This window comes from Dendrobates tinctorius, unplaced genomic scaffold (genome assembly GCF_039654945.1).
Source record: "Dendrobates tinctorius isolate UK_male_01 unplaced genomic scaffold, ASM3965494v1 ptg000014l, whole genome shotgun sequence".
Lineage (NCBI taxonomy): Eukaryota > Metazoa > Chordata > Amphibia > Anura > Dendrobatidae > Dendrobates > Dendrobates tinctorius.
In genome coordinates this window covers 5,101,932-5,123,813 of record NW_027361682.1, presented here as the reverse complement: position 1 = coordinate 5,123,813, position 21,882 = coordinate 5,101,932, and the positions used below count along the sequence as shown (strand labels likewise).

General features: G+C 44.1%; 1 long non-coding RNA gene across 1 annotated transcript; it reads right to left on the bottom strand.

The window, feature by feature from the left end:
• Positions 1-1,660: 1,660 nt before the first annotated feature.
• LOC141074313 (uncharacterized) lies at positions 1,661-10,881 on the bottom strand. Its single transcript, XR_012227184.1, has 2 exons — positions 9,680-10,881; positions 1,661-8,351 (listed from the first exon to the last, which is right to left on the bottom strand). It is a non-coding gene; the product is annotated as an uncharacterized lncRNA (long non-coding RNA).
• Between the last annotated feature and the right edge of the window lie 11,001 nt (positions 10,882-21,882).

Here is a 21,882-nt window from a genome sequence, read left to right as displayed (position 1 = left end):
CCTCACCCTCCGTCTCCAATGTGTTATGAGCACATCATCCACATCAGCCGAAAGCTCTGAAGCATTGCCATAGCAAAGTGGCAATAGGCTCTGCTGAAGCTAATTTGTCTAGAAGACAAACCACACACCGCAGCAGAGTTAATTTAAGGAATAACAGACCAGATCTGTGATTTTTGGCACTGAACCTTCAATAAGGTTATGTGTGATAATGGGCGTAACCTGGTGGCAACTGTGAAGCTTAGCAAGCACACACACATACCATGCTAGTCACACATGCTCAACATGGTATTTACCGGTTTCTGAAAACATACCCAGATTTGCCAGACCTTTTGGTCAAGGTATGCCACATCAGCACCCACTTCCACGAGTCGGCTACAGCGGCGGCTGCTCTGGCAGTGCTGAAGCAGTGCATGCAAGTGCCAGCTCACTGACTGATGTGCGACATGCCCATATGCTGGAACTCTGCACTGCACATGCTGGCAAGGCTTTGTGAGCATCAGACACAAGGTGTTGTATACCAGCGCCAACACACCCATCAGTATTCTTTTCAGCCTCCGCACATAACAACTGAAGAGTGGGCATAGATGTCTGCAGTTCTCCAAGATATTGAGGACTCCACAAAGATGGTGAGCGGCGATGATGCTGTAGTCAGTGCAACGATCCTGTGCCTGCTTAACCAGTCGCTGCTCACAATTAAGCATGAACCTATGCATGCGAACCAGGCGGAAATGGAGGAAGACATGAGACAGGGAGATACTATCCAGCATCATCTCATATGCTCAGTGCAGATTGGTTAACAATGAGGATGTAGAGGCTGAGGAGGAACAGAAGCTGTTGGCTAGAGCAACAGAGGCTAGTACCCACAAAAGTTTTGTCCTGTCTCTCTTACATGGATGGGATGAGGATGGTAATGAAGAGGAAGAGAGGGAGGAGCAGATAGTAGTCATCATGTGGTATACAGGAAAGTTCTGGCTGTATGGACCTTAGCACATATGGCTGACTTTATGTGCCACTGCCTTTCCAGTGACCCTTGCGTTACATTCATCTTGGCGAAAAAAAGAGTACTGGTTGTTTGCCTGCTAGATCCATGTTATGAAGAGAACTTTGCATCTCTTCTTCATAAGGTCTTCTAAAACAGTGCTACACCAGAATGCCACTGTAGAAAATATGTTTAAAAAAATTCCCTTTGGACAATGCTAGCAGCAGGGGACAAGCTTCCTTGCCCAGCCAAGAAGGAGAAGCGAGTGGGACACACAGCAGGCACAGAAGATGCAGGGGTACATTGTCAAAAGCCTGGGCCAATTTCATGACGCCCTTCCAGCATCCAGGCCCTCATGATTAGGTATTTTTGCCAAGGGAGATAAGTTTTTAAAGATGGTCAAGCAATACCTGTCCGACCAAAGCAGTATACTCCCTAATTCATCTGCAACTTTCAACGACTGGGTCTTAAATCTCGAAACCTGGCATGAGCTGTCCCTTTATAACTTGGATGTGCTGTGCTGCCCTGCCAACAACATCTTGTCTGACTGGGCTTTAGCGCTGCCGTAGGGCCACAACAGACAGGTGGTTTCACCTGTCAACAGAGAATGCTGACAGGCTCACTTTCTCTTTTAGTATTCAATATTTGAATGAGGTCCTCTGGTTGTTGCCTTCAAGGATGTATGGATAATAATAATAATCTATTTATATAGTGCCAAAATATTCCATAGCGCTTTACAATTCAACAGTTAATGAACAAGTCATAACATTAAAGATAATACAATAATTAGAGCAAAATAATGACAACCCTGCTCGTGAGAGCTTACAATCTAAAGTGAGGTGGGGGGGAGACTCAATGTACAGGTGTGTATTTACAATGATGGTCCAGCCATCTTGAGGGAATGGGGGATAGGCTGCGTGAGGTAGTCGCCAGCCATTATCTCTTTTAGTATTCAATATTAGAATGAGGCCCTTTGGTTGTTGCCTTCAAGGATGTATGGATAATAATAATAATTTTTATTTATATAGCACCAAAATATTCAGCAGTGCCTTACAATTCAACAGTTCATATACAAGTCATAAGTAACAACATTAAAGATAATACAATAAATAGAGCAAAATAATGACGACCCTGCTCGTGAGCGCTTACAATCTACAGTGAGGTGGGGAGTAGACACAAAGTATGTACAGGTGTGTATTTACAATGATGATCTAGCCATCCTGAGGAAATGGGGGATAGGCTGCATGGAGTAGTTACCAGCCATTATGTGCGGTGCTTTTGGGTGCAGTGGAGTTTGATGGAGAGGTATGTTTGGAAAACTAATGAATCGCACACACACTTCGATTGAACATGATAGGCCGCGCTAAACAGATGTGTTTTGAGGGAACGTCTAAAACTTTATAAGTTGTGGTTAGTCCTACTTTCTTAGGAAACAGCATTCCAGAGTATTGGTGTAACTCAGGAGAAGTCTTGGAGACGGGAGTGGGAGGTATGAATTAGCGAAGAGCTTAGTCGAAAGTTGCTTGCGGAGCGTAACAAGCGGAAAGGTCAATAAATAGAAATGAGGGAGGAGATGTAGGGGGGGTACCGCACTGTGGAGAGCTTTGTGGGTGAGAACAAGCAGTTAATTGGCAGTCAGTGCAATGACTGGCACAGAGCGGAGGCGTCCGAGTACCGATTAGCCAGATAGACGAGCCCGGCTGCTGAATTAAGGATGGATGGGAGAGGGGAAAGCCAAGTGAGGGGATACCAAATAATAGAGCTTTAAAGTAGTCAAGGTGGTAGTGGATCACGGCCACAGTGAGGGTTTTCGTTGTTTTCATGGTGAGAAAGGGGAGAATTCTAGAGATGATCTTTAGGTGCAAGCGACAAGAGAGGGCAAGAGATTGTATATGGGAGGTGAAGGACAGATTGATGTCAAACATAACACCCAGACAGCGTGTTTGCTGCTCTAGGCATTATTATGGTGCCACCCACGGAGAGGGAGATGTCAGATTTAGGGAGGTCAGTAGACGGCGGGAGTAGAAGAAGTTCAGTTTTGGATAGGTTGAGTTTGAGATATAGAGCGGACATGATGTTGGATACTGTGGACAGTCACTGGCGTTCTGTAGTACAGTGGGGTAAGGTCAGGGGATGACGTGTATAGTTGTGTGTCATCAGCATAAAGATGGTACTGAGACAAACTTGCTGCTGGTCTGTCCATTTGGGGTCGTGTATAGAGAGAAGAGAAGAGGGTCAAGGACTGAGCACTGAGGACCCCAACAGTGAGAGGAAGAGGAGAAGAAGTGGAGTCAGAGAACGATGCACTGAAGGAGCAGTCAGAAAGATAGAAAGCGAACCAGGAGAGACCAGTGTCCTTAATGCCTAGTGACTGGAGCATAGAGAGTAGGAAATAGTGGTCAACAGTGTCAAAAGCTGCAGAGAGGTCAAGAAGAATGAGCAGAGAGGGGTCACCGTTACGTTTTGCTGTCAGAAAGTCATTGGTCACTTTGATGAATGCAATTTCTGTGGAATGTAAGGAGCGGAAGCCAGACTGTGATGGATCTAGGAGATAATGAGTGGAGAGGTAAGGACTAGACCAGGTGCTCCTAGAGTTTAGAGATGAAGGGGAGATTGGAGACTGATCAGTAGTTATTTGTGCAGGATGGGTCGAGACAGGGTTTTTTAAATAATACAGTAATGATCGAGTGTTTGAAGGACGAGGAGAAAATACCTGAAGAGAGGGAGAGATTGAAGATTTTCGTTAGGTGAGTAGTGATGACTGGAGTAGGACGAGAAGAAGAGAGGAGTTTTAAAATTTCTTCTTCTGTGATGGGATCAAATGTGCAGAGTGAGCCAGAGATGATGAGGGAAGGGATGGGAGTCACGGCACCTGGTGGCTGGGAGCAGATTTTCTGACGAATATTCTCTGTTTTCTCTGTAAAGTTGGAGGCCAGGTCATCAGCACAGATATCTGCGACAGGGCCTTTGTTTTCGGACTGAGGAGGGAGTGAAAGGTGTCAAAACTTTTTTTGGGCTGTTGGACAGTGAGGATATCAGGGGGGTAGTAGGTCTGTTTGGCAAGGTGAAGGGCAGAGTTGTAGGTCATTAACATAAATTTGTAGTGGATGAAGTTTTCTGGTGTGCGAATATTCCTCCACAGCCATTCAGCTCTCCTAGAGCATAGCTGGAGAAATCGAGTTTGCGATGTGAGCCAGGGCTGTTTTACTCTGTGTCTAGAGGTTCTGAGGGCCGCTACTTGGTCCAGGGTAGAGATGAGCGAATTTGATCGCGTCCCTGTTTGTTGGGCTCTCTATGCATGTGTCGTGACTGTCACACAACCGCAACACATGCAGCTGCTGAGCCGAACAGCTGATCAGCCGAGGCGATCCAGGAAGCCGGGTTCCCTCTGCAGCTTATTCGGTAAGCGCTATAGCTTGCTGAATAAGCACGGACCCAATTAAGTTCTCTCGCCTCTAGTCCAGGGTGCTTCTGAGTGTCATTGGAGTGGTGTACAGCCAAATCAGGACAGGAAAAAGAGGAGATTGGGGACAGTGATGAGTGTAGGGAGTCTGTAAGTGTATGAGGGTTAACGGCTTGTATATTTCTGAATGTGTGGTAGTTGGAGTGTGCCGGGGTGGACGAGGATTTGTGAGCATGAAGGAGAGAATGTTGTGGTCAGAGAGGGGAAGAGATGAGTAATCTAGGTAGGAGACTTAACAGAGACCAGATCAAGGGTGTTACCATCTTTGTGTTTCTCAGAGGTTGAGATCTGTTTGAGGCCAAGAGAAGTAGTTAAAGATAGAAGCTGGGATGCAGATAGGGAAGTGGGTCTGTTTATGGGGATGTTGAGGTCTCCCTGGATAAGGGTTGGCAATTCTGAGGACATGAAGTGTGGCAGCCAGGCAGGAAAATGTTCAAAAAACTGGGTGGGTGAGCCTGGGGTACAGTATATGATCACTACTCAGACCTAGACCTCAGAAGAAGGGAATGAGAGTGATGAAACTGGGGGAATGACCTGGAAAGAACATAGTAGGGACAGGAGTATGCCTTGTGAACCACCAAGTCTGTTTTCAGGTCTAGGTGAATGGGAGAAATGTAAGCCGCCATGAGAAATAGCAGCAGGGGAGACACTCTCAGAATCCGGAATCCAGGTTTCAGTGAGGGCCAACAGATTAAGAGTTGTTCAGAAAGTAGTTGTGCAGGAAAGGAAGTTTATTGCATACAGACCGTGGATTCCAGAGTGCACAATTAAAAGAGGGAAATGAAGTATAGCTAATGTTGATAAGGTTAGTAAGATTTCGATGTGAGGTGGAGGAGGGGTTGAAGTTGGGGGATGGTGGACCGGGGTTAGTGGAGATATCCCCTGAAATAAGTAGCAGTAGGAAGAGAAAGAGCAAGTAGTTCTTGGATTTGTGACATGGTTTTTTGTGCTATATGTTTGGGCAAGATGGAGTGAGATTTTTCAGGAAGGTGAAAAGAGCTTGGGAGCTGTACATGGGAGAGGCACATAGAGGGGCTGATGTGGATGAATGGTGATGGAGGGGGGATGGGGCGGTGAATGTGGATGGCAAGTGCACGACCCTTATATTTTTTTCCTACCACTGCACTTTTTTGTAGAGGCTTTGAGAGTACAGCAACTAAACTAAATATCTGAATGAGGCCCGCCAGTTGTTGCCTTTCAAGGGGCTATGAATCCGCCTTAAAATTTTTCCTGGTTTTGCACTTTCTGTAAAACATTTGAGTTGTAGAATTACATCAACTACACTTTCAAAATATTTACGTTCCAAATTTTTTTCGGGATTCAATTTGTCATCCATACAGTTTAACGCAGTTATTGTTACATTACAGTGGTATGTAAAACTCAAAAAAGCATTGAAAATTTTTTCTTGATTTAGTTACTCACCCATAGAGTATTACGTGCTTTGTGGTACATTTATACAGTATATAACGCTCCAAAAAAGTGTTACATTTTTTCTTTGCTATTGGACCTCAAATCCACTCAACTGTACACATGGACTTACCATTGGAGATTGAATGAGTTCATAATTTTCCTAATTAAGGACCCAACTATCCGGAAGACCCAATATGACATCACTGAGGCTGCGCAGAGTCCCTGGCTGATCTTAGGTGAACTGATGAGCGTGGGAAAAAATGCAGAAACTTTCCCACGCTCATTAGTTCATCTCCGGTCAGCCAGGGAGGCTGCGCATAGAGGAACTAATTCATTCTGGCAGTGGATTAGAGCGGGCTGGTCGCATTAGCACCGGTCCCGTTCTAAACCACTTAACCCCTTCTGATGGATTGCAGCGGGGGACGTGACTGAGCAGCGGAGAGGTAAGGATATTGTTTTTATTTTTGTTACAGGTCGATGGTTTATTTTTGGATTAGCAGAGGAATAAATCTTATCAAAAACTTGGTTTCTTTATTTCATTAATAAAAATTTTAATTAATGTCTGTGTGTGTGTTTTAACCCTTCATAGTCCAGGGTTAATAATGGATTGGTGTCTTATTGACACCTCTCCATTATTAATTGACTTAATGTCACCTTCCAATTGCAAGGTGACATTAACCCATTCATATTACCCCATATCCCACAGCTACACAGGAGTGGGATGAGAGAGAAGTGCCAGAAAAGGCGCATCTTATAGATACGCCTTTTCTGGGGTGTCTGGGGACATATTTTTGTAGCTGGGGAGGGGGCTAAAAACAATGGTCCCTCTCAAGGCTATTAAAATCTGCCCTCACTCACTGGCTTTAGCTCTCTTGGTGAGAAACTGCCATGGGAGCTCAAGCAATTTTTTTCAACGAATTAACCCCTTTAGTTATCACCTAGATCTCCCAAATTTGGCACACAAACCCTAATCTAATTATTAGTCAGGGACATATAAAAAAATACATGAAATGAAATAGTTTACTGTATGTAAACAATGTGTCATTTCATGTCGGGTTTTAGAATGATTTTACAGATGCCGGCTATTGATTTATCGGCTATTCGGCTATTCCACTGTGTAGAATTCTATGAAATATAAATATGTGTGTATCTCGGTGACATGTGTATATATATATATATATATATTTATTCTATGTGTCTATATTCTTTCTTTCCTATTTTAACCTGTCATTGGGCTCCATTATATGTCCATTTTGCAAGCCTCCGACAAAATCTAGGCAGACGGATGTCAAACGGATGCTTAGATGCGACAAAATCGCATCTTCGCATGAAAATCGGATGACAGACGGATCACTGTTCATGAATCATTTGTGCAATTGTGGTCCGTCAAAATCGTACCGAATTTTTTGACGTTGTGTGTGACTCCAGCCTAACCGGGAAAAATGTAAGGAGGATGGAAAAAATTTTTTTGTAAAAATTTTTTTTTAGTCTCTTTAGGCAACTTGAATCTGTAATTATTTGTTTGTTTGCTCTATAAATTTGCAGTATAATGTATGCTTTCCTATGGAGCTCAGCAATAGGCTAGGCTTCATAGCAACAACATTGCAGCAATGGGGGGGGACTTCAGCAAGACCTTGGCTGACATGACAACCCAACGGCACCCCGTTGCATCACAATCATGATATTTAAATACCGTTGTTGCCTGTTCACTGAGGCATATAATTGCTTGTTGGAGCTAGCAACAGTCACTCTTTTTAAATATTTTGGCACTAAAACAAATAGGACATACTATTAAGCCCTTCAACAAAAAGGGATTAAAATAAAAATATGTCTACTTCCATGTGTGATTTCTTTGATGTGCAACAAGGTGCGCTTTCTCTATAAAACATTTCTCACATTCTAAACATGAATATGGCCTCTCCCCTGTGTGACTTCTGTGATGTCTAACAAGATGTGTTTTTTGGTTAAAACATTTCCCACATTCTAAACATGAATATGGCTTCTCCCCTGTGTGAATTCTTTGATGTCTAGCAAGAGATGATTTCTCTTTAAAGTATTTTCAACATTCTAAACATAGAAATGCTTTCTCCCCTGTGTGACTTCTCTGATGTGCAACAAGATTTGATTTCTTAATAAAACATTTCCCACATTCTGAACATGAAAATGGCTTCTCCCCTGTATGAATTTTTTCATGTGTAACAAGATTAGATTTCTTATTAAAACATTTCCCACATTCTAAACATGAATATGGCTTCTCTGTTGTGTTAGCTCTTTGATGTTGAAGAAATAGTCTGTACTTTGTATTTTGCTCAGCAATCTTTGAAGAATCAGAAGATAAAACCTGCGGAAAAGCATCATACGATATATTTTTGCTCTGAAAGGCTGGAGATAGATCTGAGATAATTGCATACTCATCATAGGTATCTGATGTGATACCATGATCATCTGAATTATAATTGGAAAATATCAGATGTCCCTCTGAGTTCCTGGTACAGTCGTCTGCAAAGAGCAAAACTGATTTTATTACTTTTCAATAATAGTGCCTTAAAATTAAATGATTAATAACAATATGCAACTTACATTTTAGAACATTTCTATATAAACATATATACAAGATGGGACATTTTATGAATACACTTAAATAAAATGGGAATAGTTGGTGATATCAACTTCCTGTTTGTGGCACATTAGTATATGGGAGGGGGGAAACTTTTCAAGATGGGTGGTGACCATGGTGGCCATTTTGAAGTTGGCTATTTTGGATCCAACTTTATTTTTTTCAGTGGGAAGAGGGTCATGTGAAACATCAAACTTATTGAGAATTTCACAAGAAAAACAATGGTGTGCTTGGTTTTAACGTAACTTTATTCTTTCACGAGTTATTTACAAGTTTATGACCACTTATAAAATGTGTAAAAAGTGCTGCCCATTGCGTTGGATTGTTAATGCAACCCTCTTCTCCCACTCTTAACACACTGATAGCAACACCGCAGAAGAAATGCTAGCACAGGCTTCCAGTATCTGTTGTTTCAGATGCTGCACATCTCGCATCTTCACAGCATAGGCAATTGCCTTCAGATGACCCCAAAGATAAAAGTCTAAGGGGGTCAGATCGGGAGAGTCCACTTTCCAGGAAACTGTTCTTGTAGAAATGCTCGGACCTGACACCCATAATTGATGGTATGGTGTGGTATGTGGGGTACAAAGATAGTGGGGCCATTCTTCATCAATGGAAACCTCAATGCCACTGGATCTCTGAAATTGCTACATGATGATGTGTTGCGCTCTTTATGCACTGAAGATGGCACGTTCCCTGAGTTTTTTCAGCAAGATGAGGCACCCCCACATTATGGGTGTCAGGTCTGAGCATTCCTACAAGGAATCTGACCTCCTTAGACTAGCATTGCTTCTGCGGTGTTGCTATCAGTATGTCAAGAGTGGGAGAAGAGGGTTGCATTGACAATCCAACAAAATGGGCAACACTTTGAACACATTGTATAAGTGGTCATAAATGGCCCACCCTCACCCTGTGTATATAAATCATAGCAAGATTAAATCAACAGTTTAACTCCTTCCTTATGGGTGTTTTCTTTTATTTTTGTCTGTCAATTCTTCCTTCTTCTTTTTCTTCCATCAATATATCCTTATGATGGTTTATTTTATTATTTTTTTACAGTTGTAATGAGACAATTCATTTTCATGATTCTAATCAGAATATTGATATTTAGCAGATTACTGATTCTGGAAGGTCAAAGGTTTCCAACAGAATTATATTCACTGAAAACTTGTAGACCAGGGGAAAGAACCTGAGTTTTTTCAATGCTTACCATTTAAAAAGGTTTCATTGTAACTATCTTCAGACCCTGGTCCACAGAAGGGTCCATGAGCAATCCATTGATTCTTGGGTTTGTTATGTTTGGTTTTCAATTTATATATCTTGTCTCTTATGGTCTCCAACACTGCAGTAATTAAAAAAGGGTCAACTCAAAGAAATGGACAGAAGCAGCTTTTCTGGACTTACAAAGGGTCGTATTTTCTGCCTCAGCTTTCCATTTGCCTGATCCCTTTATGTTTTTATACTTGGAAGTGAACATTTCTGTTGGTGTCAGTGTTATGAGCAGGAATAACTACTCTGTAGCAACTCGCATCGGACCAGCAATTTCGCAGTCAAAGAAGCACTTTGACAAAGCCACCACTGCTAGGCAAGTACTTAAGGGTCGGGACATTCTTCACCCACTCCCAAAGGGGTTTTACAGGGCCCTTCCCAGAATGCAGTTGTAGAGTAGCTGGTGTCTGGTGACACAGACAATGTGGAGTTAGGTACAAGAGTAAATCCAAAGCTAGCGGCATAAAACCCAAATGAAAATCAAAGGGAAATCCTGGGACAATAGCTAATAAAGAAAAAACAATAACGACTATTAGCAGCTACTGAGAAACAACCAAAACCCAACCAGGAAGCACTCACCATACCACTATGCAAAAAACTGAATAAAGAGCACTGAACTGGATTAAAAGCTGGCCTTAAATAGCCAGCCCAAATCCAAAGATCAGCGCGGACAGAGTGACTGGAGCAGCCTGGAAACTGGAGGAGGACAATTGCATCCTTGATTTCACTGAAGGTATTCCTAACAGTCGGGCTGTTTTGTCAATATGAAATATGAAGAAAAATCTGTGGATTATTCTCCAAATCTTTTCCTCCACTGAGAAGATTTCCAGGATTGGTGACTGTGACCTGCTTGGTCTAATACTAGCCTGTCAGCTGTTGACTATCTATACCGAATACTTCTGCTCACCGCTTAAATCTTTAACAGGTTTGCTGGTCCTTTTTTTCTCCTTGTTCAATTTCTACAATTTTTCCTTGTAAAAATGGATGCCATATTATCTTGTTCTTTTGACCTCTAATAACTACTACTGAGCCTCAATAAACTATCACCTCCAATCAGTAGTGTAGCTACCGGGAAGGCAGAGGGGGCGGTGGCCCCAGGCCCTGTACTCTGAGGAAGCCCACCAGGCACTATTCTAGTGTAAAGGTACTGTCACACTTAGCGATGTACCAGCGATCCCGACCAGCGATATGACGCGGTCAGGATCGCTGGTACATCGCTAAGTGGTCGCTAGTGAGTTGCCACACAGGCAGATCTCACCAGCAACATCACAGGGGTCGGGGGTCGCTACTTACCTGTCACACTAGGCGATCCTGCGTCCTCCCGCCCGGCTCCACGCTCGTCGCTCGTCTCTCCACAGGAAGCGCCGCAGGAAGCTGACGACGAGAAAGAGTCCAGGACGTTCTCGCGCGATCAGCGATAACCAGCGGGGGAGCGGGTCGTTGGTAAGTATCAGACATAGCGATATCGCTAGCAATATCGCTATAACGTAGGTTGGTGGGAGGAGACACACGTCTATCAACAAGCTGGCTTTTCTAAATGGGTTTCCAAGTGGTATAGATATATAGATGATATTGTTATCATCTGGGTGGGATCGGAAACCCAGTTAATGGACTTTATAGCAATGCTAAATGAGAATTGTTGGAACATCAGGCTTACCTGTACCTTCTCTTTCAGCTCGGTGGATTTTTTGGATCTTAGGATTGGATTGTGCCAAAACCGTATTACCACGACGCTGTTCCGTAAAACAACGGCTACTAATAATGTATTACACTTTGAGAGTTTTCACCCTGCACATTTACGCAAGGGAATTCCGAAAGGTCAATTCATCCAAATTAGGAGAAACTGCAGCAGCACGGAAGACTTCTTGAGGGAATCATGACAATTATCTAACAGATTTCATGAGAGAGGTTATCCAAGGAGGATTGTTTCTGGGGCCTTTGAGTTTTCCAGGAATAGGCCCAGGGAGGAATTCCTCAACCCACGGGTAAGGGGAATGCGTAATCAAGTCAGTCTCATCACTAGATTCCACAATCAGTGGAATGATGTTTATCAAATCCTTGGGAACAATTGGGGCATCTTGTTGGGTAACCCTAAGCTACGTCGTTTTATAGATGAACGCCCAAGTGTGGTGGCTAGAAGGGCGCAGAACCTTAAGGACATTCTATCTAATAGCCATTTTAGACGTCCAATTACCAAGATTCGTACCGGTAATGATACCAGGGGTTCGTTCCCATGTGGGGACTGTTCCATATGTCCCCGAATTCTGACTAACAGATTATTGTCGGTGCTTTGTCTGCCCTTACAGATACAGCCGAAGGCGTATTTCAACTGCCGCTCTCGCAACATGGTCTACGCCCTGGTTTGCGGGTGCAAGAAATTGTATGTGGGGCAGACAACGCAGGAACTACGACGTAGGACACAGCAGCACCTCTCAAATATTATGACAGCAAGAGCTGACAGAGGTAAGGGGAAACCGCTTACCTCTGTGGCCACTCATTTTCTCGACAACCATGGTGGTTCCCCTGACTCCCTTAGGGTCATGGGATTGGAGGGGGTTCGTGTTAATATTAGGGGGGGTAGCATCTCGGAAGAGCTCCTCCGGCGAGAAGCAAGATGGATATACGATCTGGACTGTCTTTCACCACGTGGTCTTAATGAGGAGCTGTTGTATAATGGCTTCTATAAGAAATTATAGATTGGGTTAATGCTTCTCGTTTATTAATCCGTTCCCCCCCCCCCCCCTTTCCCTCATCCTTTCCCCCCCCCCCCCTTCTTGTGTCATCCTCATTTTTCTCCCTCCCATAGGTCCTAGGCTCATGTCCTTTTCCTGTTCAGTGATGTTTGTGACCCCTCTTGTTTATTGGTTTGCTCAAGTCTTCTTCATTTGGCTGTCTTCTAGCAACACTCTATGGCCATGTGGTTGTAACTTACCGTGAGCAAAAAGAAAGAAGAAGAAAAAAAGACAAAAGAAGACAGAATACACCACGGGAAAGGGGGAGAAAGGGAAATAATCACGAGGATTGCACTACAATGTGTTTGTTTCCTTATATCCTTGGGACTCTCTGTCTTTGTTATTGTAATGCTGTTTGGTCTTTGTTGCCTTAGATCTACTCTAATGCACCTTATATTTGTGTTGCTCGGTATGCTATCTTGGTGTGGCGTTTGCGACCACTACCTTTTTGTATGTATAGATTTGGGGGAACATCAACAGGACCCCATGTGTGTGGGGGTACCTATTTGACCCAATCTTATAATAAAATTTTGGCTCTTGGTACATCAATTTAACATATATTTACATATTTGATCCCATTTTTTCCATCATTATGTGAACACCTGAGCTATTTGTCTTTGGGCCGTAAAATTGGATCATTCTAGATGCATGTGTTGTATGAGGGGTCCAAGGGAGGAAAGGGGAAAAAAAATATTCTCTCTAGATTGAACGCCGCCCCTTTGACACAGTGGCATCGGTAAACTATTTGCGGTCCCTTAGATATCCTGCTCTAGGGCCAATTAGGATAGATATCCTGATTAGTGCTCTGTCATTATGACTCATGTTGGCTATAAAGTAGTTTAGTCCACAGCATACTGTGGACTTGTTTGGTGGGTCAGTTTTCTGTCTTCACTTTTTTGTTTCAACTTTACTTGTGGGGTCTGTGTATGCGGATGATCTACTAGACAGGCGTGGATTCCTGTTTACTAATAAATTGATGGTATACTTACAAATGCTATTTTCTATAAACAATTAATCTTGTGTCCATCGAGCCGCAGTGTGCATTGGTGGGATTTACATCTCCCACAGGTTCTGAGTGTGCACTGTCTTAATATTTATTTATTATGCTGGAAGGTTGTTTACGCATCTGTGTGTCTGACATTATGCTCGCCCTCCTGTTATGGCCACCTGAGGGTTGATTTGCGCATGCGTGTGACTCATTAATCACATGAGAGGTTGATCCTTGATGGACGCTGACAGCGTTCATAAGATCGCTTGTGTTACCCGCTTGGCCGCTTTGCGCAGGCGCGGGATATTCTAGTCTCACGAGACTTCAACCTTTGTGTGTGTTTTTTGGTTGCTGCGCGACGGCGCATGCGCAATTGATATCCGCTAAGCTGTGAGGTCATATCCGCTTCTACGATATTCCCTGAACGCCGCCAACCGTCACCTGGCTTGGATTTATGTGTGATTTTTTTTATTTAAATAGACGGCGCTTAGGGGCTGGATTAGCACTCACCTTGAGAAAGACACCTAGCGGTGTCGGAACGCGTGGGTCCTTGTATCCCGCGGTGGCTGCTGGCACCACATACAGACGCTGGGGCGACCTTTGACTGGACTTACTGACTGCTTTATCTTTGGGTGATGTATCACTCTCCTGTTTGGGGTCTTTTACTGCCACAATTTATTAGCCTTTATCCTCTTTGGCAGCATCAATGATTCTTTAGGGCTATTGCTCTCAGTCCATGGGGAGGTATATGTGACATTTATACCCCTTTTATTAGACATTTTTGCTAACATTGTAGGGGCTCTTTTCAGGATGTATTGATTGATATTTTCTGTTATGTGCTACACACCTTGCATGTTGGTCTAGGATCTTATCATATTATCCAGTCATTTGTGTGCTTGTGTGTCCCCATCTTATTGTCTGTATTATATGTTTCGATATTGAGATTGCTACTGCCTTCAATTGGTGCCTGTATATTTTGCAGCCAGCGGTTTACATGTCGATCAGATTGTTTTAATTGTTTTTATGTGTGGTGTTTTTTGCCGCTCCTTTGCTGCTGTCATTTGTGTATTTCATAATAAAACTATATATTTTTTTTAATATTTGGTTTCTGGCGTGGTGATCCCATATACATGCATAGTCCTTCCTCTTTTTGTATACTTACTTATTATACTTGCATGTGGTGATCCCTGCATGAGCATTCATTTGGTTGGTGCCCGCTCACCTGTCTTTCAATGAGAAAGAGTCCAGGACGTTCTCGCGCGATCAGCGATAACCAGCGGGGGAGCGGGTCGTTGGTAAGTATCAGACATAGCGATATCGCTAGCAATATCGCTATAACGTCACAAGTTATAGCGATATTGCTAGCGATATCGCTTAGTGTGACAGTACCTTAACTGTATAGGCGTGCACAGTGTGCCCATACAGTTACACTCTGCGGCAGAAGAGGGAGACTCGATCTCCCTGCACTGCCACCTGGCCGCTATTAGTCCCCTGTGCGGGAGGGTCCCCCCCTATCATCGCAAGTTCAACTGTATCCCTATCATCGCAAGTTCAACTGTATCGGCTTGATGCTGATACAGTTGACCGCACTGATGAGAGTAGGAGCATGACGCTCCCTCTCCCATCATCCTCCCTATTAACGTCTGACATCACTGTCGCGATCGCCGAGAGCTGCTACTGTGCATGTGCCACGGCGCCATCTTGGAGGATTTTTCTTTTCCCTAGCAAGATGCCAACAGCTGCTACTGCTACTGCTCAGGCGTGGCGGCACCATTTTTAAATGGATGGGTTTTTTTGAATATCAGGATAACCTGAAACACATTAATTATATACACATTACATATGCGATTATGCTGCAGCGCATGTGCTACTGCTGGCGACTGCCTGCAGAAGTATTTCTAGGCAGTGACCGGTGTCAAATGCAAGGGTCGCTGTGTGTCCTCCAGGATGCGCAGAGAAACGTATTGAGGCCGCGGGAGTGCATTGCAGTCACAGGCATAGCTGTGATTGCAATGCAAAATAAAAGTAAGTGTTGGTCTTGGGCAAGCTATTTGTCCAAGTCAGAGTTAAGAAAACCTGCCATGGGCTTTTATTTTTGAAACGGACTATAGGATGGTAGTGGGGCCATCCGTTTCCTTCACGGCCGGGTTTTCCATGTGGCCTACATCCTCAGGTTCGTTGTAAAAACCCCTGCAGACTCTGCAGAGCTCCACCTGTGTGAAGCAACACAGGCAAGCGGAGCCAAAAGGCCTGGCACCCCTCAGCGTACGCGGTGATGCAGTCTCCCACGGCAACAAGTCTCGGAGGTGGACTGTCTTGTTTACCGGCTGCGATCAGGAGGATATCATATGCTGTGTACTTCTGTGAGTTTGGACATTAAAATACGTTTTGCTTTGAACTTTTCTGGGTCACACAGTGTAAGGTCGGCACTGTTATACTGATTAAAATCATACCTTTGTTGATGAAATCCGTCTTATGATTGTTCTTTAATCTGTATTTTCTGTTTGAGATTTTCGTGCCCTAAGGCGGGATTGGGGTATGTGGTGCTCTGATTAAATATTCATTATACATACTGCTGACAGGTCACTGATCCCTCAGTGACCTGCCCCCTAGTTTGCATAATGAATATCTTTACATGCGTAAAAAAAAAAAAAAAAAACCTTCTGCAGGCAAAATCGCATGTTTTATGTGCCAATAATATGTTTCAGTTAAGTTATTCAGCTAGAGGAAAGAAAAAAAACTCAATTTGAAAATGGCGCCTGCCGCGCCTGCGTGGTAGCTGCTATCTGTGTCTAACTGTGATCTGATATCTGCTACTGCGTATGCGCTGCGGCGCCATCTTACTGGAGATGAAAAAAAAATTCCTCCTCCAAGATGGTGCCACTTGCGCAGTCGCAACTCTCGGCTATCTACGAGTGCTGCTACTGCACAGGTGCGGGCGGCGCCTTCTTGGAGGAGGAATTTTTTTTCCTCTCCAGTAAGATGGTGCCGCCTGCGCATGCGCAGATATCGAATCACAGTTAGACGCAGATAGCAACTACTGCACAGGCACTATTTTCAAATTGAGTTGTTTTTTTTCTTCCCTCTAGATGAATACCTTGAATAAAACAGCCAAGAATCAAAAGCACAGAGCAGTGAGAAACAGATTAACAAGCTCATAGAAGCTATCTCCTTCACTATCTCCTTTTCCTTCATTGGCAGCTGCAATAAAACCCCAGTGAGTAGCATAACATGTGCGATGCAGGAGAAATCCAAAATGGCCACCAATGAAGATTCTCAGTGTGCCTCCCAGCTATCAGTAGAGGAGCTGAGATGTGAGGAAATATTTGCAAACATCCAGCAGGAGAAGGGGGTGAGAGATGAGGAAAGTGCACAGATAGAAGTTGGCCAGCAAATGGGAGAGACAGAGGCAGGCTCCAGCAGTATTATGATACTTTAAGAGGTACTCCTGGAGTGGACCCGCTGGACCGTGGCAACGAACCCTGTTATGATTGAGTCACCGTAGGAGGCAAAAACAGAAATGCTAGCTAAGTCCAGAAAACCAGAGAGGTTGGCAGCTATCGGATTGCAGACCCCTGATCCTATCACAACAACTATCAGTAGCCGTGGGGGGTTCCTACGATGCCCTAGACCCCTCGATCACAGCCGGAGAATTAAATAGGCCTAAAGAAAGAAAGGGGAAATCTAAACTGCCCCAGAGCAGACCCCAAAGCAATAGGCAGCCCCCAACATATAATGACGGTGAAGCAAGATGAAAACACTAACACAGACAGAAAGATAGACTGAGCAAAGACGGGGCCCAAGCTAACTAGACAGGAAAGGACAGGAAGGCTGCTGTCTGCAATCCGTGAAAAACCCTATGAAAATAAGAGCCAACAAACTGACATTGAAAAAGGCCCTGAAGACGCTAGGCTTCAAAAAAGCTATGTCAGTACTCAGGAATATTCTGAAGACAGAGCAACCGGCAAAAGGAGATTCAGCTCACCCCAGCAGGGAATGGCAGAATCCAGAAAAGCAAGGAAAACAAAAACAAAACACAAATGCTAACAGGCAAAGCAGAAAACTTAGCTTTAGAGGAGCAGGAATCAGACTGGTGTCCTAGAAGTCCACAGAGAAATCACCCGCAGGGCAGAAGGGCGTCGGTAGCCTTATATCCAGTCCGTGACTCCACTCAGCCAGTCATCCTCATTAGGCTCAGGTGCCTGATAATCAGGCTCATTACCTTCCTTTACCAGAATAGGGAGTTCACCAGACCTCAGTGACGAAGTGGAAAATGAACTCACAACAGTACCTCCCCCTTGAGGAGGGGTCACCGAACCCTCAACCACGCCACCAGGGCGATCAGGGTGAGCCCGATGAAAGGCACGAACCAATCTTTTGGCATGAATATCAGAGGCAAAGACCCAGGAATTATCCTCCTGACCATAACCCTTCCACTTAACCAAATACTGGAGTCTCCGTCTAGCCAGACGGGAATCCAGTATTTTCTCTAACTCATATTCCATGTTACCTTCAACCAATACAGGGTCTGGAGGTGCCACCCCAGGAACAACTGGTTCAACAAACCTCTTCAACAAGGACTTATGGAACACATTATGGATTTTAATTGTGACAGGAAGAGCCAAACGAAAAGAGACCGGATTAATAATCTCCAAAATCTTGTAAGGTCCAATAAATCTAGGCTTAAACTTAGGAGAAGCCACCTTCATAGCAATATTTTTTTATGATAACCACACCATATCACCAATCTTAAACTGGGGACCAATGGTCCTATGTCGATTGGAAAACCGCTGGGCCTTTTCCTGGGAGAGAGATAACTTATCCACCACTTGGTCCCAGATCTGGTGCATTCTCTCCACCACAGTGTCAACACCTGGGCAAGCAGAAGGCTCCACCTGCCCTGAAGAAAATCGGGGATGAAACCCAAAGTTACAAAAAAAAGGTGACATCAAAGTGGCAGAACTAGCTCTATTATTTAAAGCAAATTCGGCCAAGGGCAAAAATGAAACCCAATCATCCTGATCAGCGGAAATAAAACATCTCAAATACGACTCCAAGGTCTGGTTTGTTCTCTCAGTCTGCCCATTGGTCTGAGAGTGAAAAGCAGAGAAGGACAACTGAATTCCCAGCTTGGAACAGAAGGTCCTCCAAAATCTAGACACAAACTGAACTCCTCTGTCAGATACAATGTTCTCAGGAATCCCGTGTAAGCGAACCACCTGTTGCAAAAACAGGGGCACCAACTCAGAGGAAGATGGCAACTTAGGGAGTGGTACAAGATGAACCATCTTAGAGAACCTATCACAAATCACCCAAATAACAGTCATTCTTTGAGAGACCGGCATATCAGAGATGAAATCCATTGAAATATGGGTCCATGGCCTCCTGGGGACCGGCAAAGGCATCAACAACCCACTAGAGCGAGAACAAGATTTAGACCGGGAGCAAGTCCCACAGGACTGCACAAAATTCCTGACATCATGAGACAAGGTGGGCCACCAAAAAGAGCGACTCACCAGATCTCTAGTACCAAAAATACCTGGATGACCAGCCAATGCAGAGCAATGAACTTCAGACATCACTCTCTTCTTCCACTGGTCAGGAACATACAACTTTCCACTGGGACAACGCTCAGGTTTGTCCTCCTGGAACTCTTGCAGAGCAAGTCTCAAATCGGGCGAGATGGCAGAAAGAACTACCCCTTCGCCTAAAATGGTAGCAGGCTTGGTCACCACAGGAGAATCAGCAAAGAAACTCCTAGAGAGGGGGTCTGCCTTGACATTCTTAGTTCCAGGAAGAAAAGAGACCACAAAATCAAAACGTGTAAAAAACAAGGCCCACCTAGCCTGTCTAGGGTTCAAGCGTTTAGCCGACTCTAGGTAAATCAAATTCTTGTGGTCAGTGAGGACCACAACTTGATGTTTAGCTCCCTCCAACCAATGTCTCCACTTCTCAAATGCCCATTTCATGGCCAACAGTTCCCGATTCCCCACATCATAGTTGCGTTCAGATGGAGAGAACTTTCGGGAAAAGAAAGCACAGGGATTCATTTTAGATGTTACAGGATCCTTTTGGGACAAAACAGTACCTGCACCAATCTCAGAAGCATCCACCTCTACCTGGAACGGGAGTGAGACATCAGGTTGCCGCAAAACCGGGGAGGAGGTAAATCTTCGCTTCAGCTCCTGAAAGGAAGCAACAGCCTCCGGAGACCAATTCAACACATCAGCACTTAGTCAGATCAGTCAATGGCTTGGTAAAACTAGAAAATTTTGCTATAAATTTCCGATAAAAATTAGCAAAACCCAAAAACTTCTGGAGGGCCTTCAAAGAAGTGGGCTGAACCCAATCATAAATGGCCTGTACCTTGGCCGGGTCCATTTCAATAGTTGACGGAGACAAAATAAATCCCAAAAATGAAATCCTCTGTACTCCAAAAAGGCATTTCGATCCTTTGACATACAGGGAATTCTCCCTCAAGATCCGGAACACAGTCCGAATATGTTCCACATGAGAATCCCAATCCTTGGAGAAGATCAAAATATCATCCAGATAGATAATCAAAAATTTATCGACAAAGTCTCGGAAAATATCGTTCATGAAGCACTGGAAGACAGAAGGGGCATTAGTGAGCCCAAAAGGCATCACCAGGTACTCAAAATGTCCCTCCGGAGTATTAAACGCCGTCTTCCATTCATCCCCCTGCTTAATGCGGATAAGATTATACGCCCCCCTGAGGTCAAGCTTGGTAAACCAGCAAGCACCTCTAACTCTAGAGAATAGATCCGAAATCAGGGGTAACGGATACTGATATTTAATAGTAATTTTATTGAGGGCACGATAATCAATACAAGGCCTTAATGATCCATCCTTTATGGCCACAAAAAAAAACCGGCACCTAAGGGTGACGAGAATGGTCTAATATGACCCTTCTCTAACGCCTCCTTAATATAGGACCGCATAGCCTCGTGCTCGGGTACAGATAAATTGAAGAGCCGACCCTTGGGAAATTTACACCCCGGGCTTAGTTCAATTGCACAGTCATAACTCCTATGAGGAGGCAAGGACGCAGACTCATTCTCACTAAATACATCATAAAAGTCCGCCAAATAGTCAGGAACATCATGCGACTGAGGAGAGGTGGAAAAAACCGGAGCCTCACTAAAGGCACACCGACAACCCCAACTCACCACAGACACAGATTTCCAATCCAAAACTGGATTATGAATTTGCAACCAGGAAAACCCCAGAACAACGGCATCATGCAGACCATGCAACACCAAAAATCTGCAATTTTCTTGATGGTCTGGGGCGACCCGCATGACCAACTGGGTCCAAAACTGAGGTTTATTTTTAGCCAAAGGAGTAGCATCAATCCCCCTCAAAGGGATAGGCGTCTGCAGAGGTGTCATCGGAAATCCACAACGTGTAGCAAAATCCAAGTCCATTAGGTTTAGCGCTGCTCCCGAATCCACAAAAGCCTTCGCGGAAAATGTGGACAGGGAGCAGATCAGAGTAATTGCCAGAAGAAACTTAGGTTGAACACCACCAACAGAAAACATGTGTGCAAAGCGTTTCTCTCATTTAGGACAAACAGAAATAATATGCGAGGCATCTCTACAGAAAAAACACAGCTTATTACGCCTTCTGAACTCCTGACGTTGCGCCTTAGACAAAACTCTATCACATTGCATAGGTTCAGATGTCTGTTCAACCGGTGGCAACACCTCTCGTGCAATCCTGTGTTCACGTAAACGCCGATCAACCTGAATGGCTAATGACATAGAATCGTCCAGACCAGAGGGAACAGGAAATCCCACCATAGTATCTTTTACAGCTTCTGACAAACCCTTCCGAAAGAGAGCAGCCAAGGCATTATCATTCCAGGTAGTAAGGACCGCCCACTTTTGGAACTTTTGACTGTACAACTCTGCAGAATCTCGACCCTGGTTCAATGCCAACAGGGTCTTTTCAGCCTGATCAATAGCATTAGCTTCGTCATACAACAACCCCAAAGCTTGAAAGAATGCGTTCACATTAGTCAGAATAGGATCATCTGGTTTCAAAGAAAACGCCCAATCCTGGGGATCGCCACGCAGCAAAGAGATGACAATTTAAACCTGCTGCGCGGAGCTCCCTGACGAGTTAGGCTTCAAGGCAAAAAATAATTTACAATTATTTTTGAAACTCAAAAATTTAGATCGATCCCCAAAAAATACATCAGGTGTAGGGATCTTTGGTTCAACAGCATGCGAACGAGCAAGGTAGGCGGAAATTCCCCGCACTTCCGCAGCGAGCTGCTCCACACGATCAGACAATTGCTTTATCTCCATTGAGAGAAAAAAAAAATTCCCCCTATGGCCTCAGAGATATAGAGGAAAGAATATACACACTCTTTTTTTTTTTTTTAAACACAATTCTTTC